Source organism: Anser cygnoides, chromosome 29 (assembly GCF_040182565.1).
Source record: "Anser cygnoides isolate HZ-2024a breed goose chromosome 29, Taihu_goose_T2T_genome, whole genome shotgun sequence".
Classification (NCBI taxonomy): Eukaryota; Metazoa; Chordata; class Aves; order Anseriformes; family Anatidae; genus Anser; species Anser cygnoides.
Window position 1 is genome coordinate 1,171,169 of NC_089901.1, and position 4,725 is coordinate 1,175,893.

General features: G+C 55.5%; 1 pseudogene; it reads left to right on the plus strand.

The window, feature by feature from the left end:
- The first annotated feature begins 1,939 nt into the window (after nucleotides 1–1,939).
- On the plus strand, nucleotides 1,940–4,725 carry LOC136787485 (olfactory receptor 14C36-like; annotated as a pseudogene).

A 4,725-nucleotide genomic window follows, 5' to 3' on the forward strand; every position in this document is an offset into this window, starting at 1 on the left:
AAAATTCAGATTGGATGTGGGTGGTGAGATGGGGGTATGAGGTGAAATGTTTCTCGAAGAGCAGAGCTTTGGTGCAAGACATCAAGCAGAGGGTATCTGGATCAGCCTCTGGCTTTGTGTTTCATGGATTACTGAGGGCAGATGGAGAGACATCAGTCAAGGCAGGGAGATGCTCAGGTGAGAGCAATGTGGGGAAGCAAGGTGGATATCTAAGTCCTGCAGGGAAACAGGTGCTGACATGAGACAGCATAGGACAGCCTGTGATGGTTATAGTCAAGGATCCTTTGGAAGATGAAAGCCCCCGACAGAGCCAACAGCTTTGTCTGCTGGGCTCTGGCTCTTGTCTCTGTCAGTGAGGCCTATGAGGAGACACCTCATCCTTACAGCATTAGGGTCTCAATGCCTCCTCATCCCCCTCCAGGAGCCTAGGAGATGTCCTCCTGTAGCCTTGTACTTGGCACTGCCCTTACCCACTGCGCACTGACCCAGAAAGAGCCCTAAACCCCGCTGGAAGGACAGGATCTCCCTTCCCAGAGGCTGGGGTCAGGGCCCGACTGTTGGACTTCATGGGACACATCAAGGTTTCCTCAGCACCAGGGCCACCTTTCCTGGGCCTTGGTCTCCCCATCATTACTGCCTGCACTTTTCTGCTCTAACAAGTCCATGGGGAGGCTTTGTCAGTAATGTCCCTCAGTGGCACCGTTAACACTGGGAGAGGCTTTGGAGTTTGCATCAGACTTGGACTACTTGAGAAGCTGCTTCAGCCACCCACGAGCAGCTCCTGTGCCAGGCGCAGCAGGGCTGGGGGCACTGCGTGCAGCTGGCATGGGGAGAGGATAGGAGGGGGAGAGAGGTTCAGGGCAGCCTGGCATAGAAAGGCAGGGGAGAGCTGGCAGAGGGAGAAATCCTCACAGCCACCTCCCCACGGTAAGTGTCTGGGTGCAGGGCAATGCCGCTGCGCACCCTGCCAGGCTCTCCTGGAGCTGGCACAGCCCTCAGGCGATGGCAGCTGTCAGGAGGACGCTCGGTGTTGGAGTTGAAGGGCACGCAGGGCTTGTGTGCTGCAGGGTCAGCGTGCAGGGCCCGAGGGCTCTGTTCTCTTGGGGCCGGCTGCAGGCTGTGCATCCGGGGGTGCAGGCAGGGGTGCCCAGGGCTGTGGTGCAGAGCAGGGTCCCTGCTGTGCCCCAGGGGCTGTGTGGCGGGGCAGGGCCTCTGCCGCCTGCCAGGCTCAGCACTCAGCCTGCCCGGGGAGCTGCCCAGGGGCTGCGGGGAGAAGCTGCGGCTGGAAGGAGTCCACCCTGGCACGGCACGGCACGGCATGGCAGGGCAGGGTCCTGCTGCTGCCCAGAGCCTGCTGCCTGGGGCAGGCTGCTCACAGCCCCACACCTCCCCAGGGCACTGCGCAGCAGAACTGCCCACCAAGAGCGACCCGAAGGCCGTGCACTTTTTAGAATCTGCTTTGTTTTCCAGCCCATGTGCTGAGGCAGAAGGATGGCAATGGAGTAGGAACATCTGTACTAGAGACTAAGGCTCCTTGAGCATTGCTGCTGCTCTGGGGCACCTCACACACCTCAGCATACAGACGGTACCGACATCACCTTTGTTGTTTCTTAGGGAAGTATTTGACCTTCTCCTCATGTCCTGCAGCAGGGACATGTCCCTGGCCTGTGGACTTCTCAGATCACTCCGGGTTCCCTTTTACCTGTTGCTGCAGACCAGGACTGACTGCTGCACAGCCCACAGCACAGCCCCCTGCTTCTTGTGGCACCCTCAGAGCACCAACCAGAGAAAAGACAAGGAGGGCAGAAAGATCTACCTGAAATGAATAAGGCAGTATGTTGTCTGTGTGGTGTATGTTGAGACATGCAATGGAATTTCGTCAGAAAAGTCCTAAAATCTTTGCTTCGTTTGGACAGGCTGCATTGCTCAGAGGCAATAGATGTGTAACAGCAGCTTCATCACCGAGTTCCTCCTGCTGGCATTCGCAGACACGCGGGAGCTGCAGCTCCTGCACTTCGTGCTCTTCCTGGGCATCTACCTGGCTGCCTTCCTGGGCAATGGGGTCATCATCACCGCCGTAGCCTGCGACCACCGCCTCCACACCCCCATGTACTTCTTCCTCCTCAACCTCGCCCTCCTCGACCTGGGCTCCATCTCCACTTCTGTCCCCAAAGCCATGGCCAATTTCCTCTGGGACACCAGGGACATTTCCTACCCAGGATGTGCTGCACAGTTCTTTTTGCTAGTCTTTTTGATTTCAGCAGAATTATCTCTTCTCACCATCATGGCCTACGACCGCTACATCGCCATCTGCCAGCCCCTGCACTAGGAGACCCTCCTGGGCACCAGAGCCTGTGCCACCATGGCAGCAGCTGCCTGGGGCAGTGGCTTTCTCCACGCTGTGCTGCACACTGCCAATACATTTTCACTGCCTCTCTGCAGTGGCAATTCCCTCAACCAGTTCTTCTGTGAAATCCCCCAGATCCTCAAGCTCTCCTGCTCAGACTCCTACCTAAGGGAAGTTCATGTTCTTGTGGTTACTGCTTTTCTATTTGGGAGTTGTTTTGTTTTCATTGCTCTGTCCTATGTGCAGATCTTCAGGGCCGTGCTGAGGATTCCCTCGCAGCAGGGACGGCACAAAGCCTTTTCCACGTGCCTCCCTCACCTGGCTGTGGTCTCCCTCTTTATGAGCACCATCATGTTTGCCCACCTGAAGCCCCCCTCCATATCCTCCCCTTCCCTGGACCTGGTGCTGGCAGTCCTGTATGCAGTGGTGCCTCCAGCAGTGAACCCCCTCATCTACAGCATGAGGAACCAGGAGCTCAAGAATGCCATATGGAAACTGATGACCAGGTGTGTTTCATAACCAATAAACATTCTTGCCTCTCTTCTTCTGAGAACACCTGAAAACGTTACTCACGATAGGCCATGCCTGCCCTTTTTTCTTGTGTTGCTGGTACTTTCCACTAATATTCTGAGTAATTTTGTTCACTTAGAAATAATATTCTTCATTTTGGTTTTCCATTTAAACCAAATAAAGTAACATTTTTTTCTTATATCGTTCCTCCAGGGCCTTTACTGTAGCTGCACGGACAGTTCCTGTGTGCAGAGGTGGAGGGGAAAAGAGTCGTGGCCCAGCAGTCCAGCCCGGGAGCACCAGCACTGGGTCCATGCAGAGTTGCTCTCCTGCCACTGCCACCCTCTCCTGCTGAGCCCTGCTGGCGGTGTAAGGCCTGGCTGCTCCTGTAGCTCAGTGCCAGTGCTGCTGTGTGACCATGCCGGGACCGCAGGCAGGGACAGGCAGTGGGCACTTGAGTGACACAGCTGGCCTCCAGAACAGCATTTCCCTCCTAAAAGGGCCGTGCCTGAACGCTCACGTCATCTTTTGAAGTTGCCATCCGATCAGAATGTGCTCAAAGAGAGTCCCAGATGCTCCCTGGGACACAGGATGTGCTGGGAGAAGAGCAGGGCCTGTCCAGGTGCAGGGAAGACATGGGAACAGAAACCCTTTGGTGCTGCTGCTACCTGCAGGCACAACGTACGCACATGGAGAGAGGAACAAGAGCGAGCACAAAGGCCATCAGCTATCCCTAGGGGTGTCATGAAGACCAGTGGGGCAGAGTGTCTTCAGGTTCCTTCATCCTGAGAGTAACAACCATGGGGCATCTGCCTGAATAGCACAGAACAGGCCCGGTGGAATGCACCTTCAGAGATCATCTAGTCCAAAGTGCAAGACCTGAACGCAGCTCTGAGATGTGCTTCCTTGCACCTCCGAGGTCCCTGTGCCCATTCCTCATGCCTTGGGGCATCTCAGCGGAGGGCAGAGCAGGGCGATGCACCGCAGGGCTGAGGTGCCTCCCAGCCTCTGGCAGTGGCTGCAGGAGCCAGAGGGACCCTGCAAGTGTGCAGTGCACTGCCTGTGTGTGTGCAAGGCAGGGACCCGTGTCTCTGAAGAGCCCAGTGTGTATGAGCAGTACGTGAGGCCAGCTCAGATGTGGGCACCTCACAGAGCCCTGACATTTCTCTGTGCAGAACTCCAGTAATTACCCCCAGTGTTCCCAAGAGATTTCTGTCACCCTCCTTGCACACGTTCATTGCAAATGCCTCTCTCTGACATATCACGCTACCCTGCCTTCTGGACTGGTGGCGACAGCAAACTGGAGGCTCTTGGTGACAGCCAACATGGCTTCACTAGATCGTGCCTGACAAATCTGGTGGCTTTCTACGATGTGTTTACAGCATTGGTGGAGAGGGGAAGAGCAACTCACGTCATGAACCTTGACTTGTGCAAATCATTTGACACTGTCCCACACCATATCCTTGTCTCTCAATTGGAGAGACGTGGATGTGATGGATGGATCACCTGGTGAGTAAGGAAGTGGCTGGATGGTCACCCTCAAGGAGCTGGAGTCTACAGCTCAATGTCCAACTGGAGGTCAGTAGAGCGGTGTTCCTCAGGGGCCAGTATTGGGATCAGCACTGTTTTAACACTTTGTCAGTGACACGGACAGTGTGAGTGAGTGCAATCTGAGTGAGTATGCTGATGACACCAAGCTGGGTGGTGCAGTCGATACACTGGAGGGAAGGGATGATATGCAGATGGACCTGGACAGACTTGAGAGATTTTCCTGTGAGAACCTCATGAGGTTCCCAAAGGCCAAGTGCAAGGTCCTGCAACTGGATTGGGGCAACCGCAAGCACAAATACCGGCTGGGGGGAGAATAG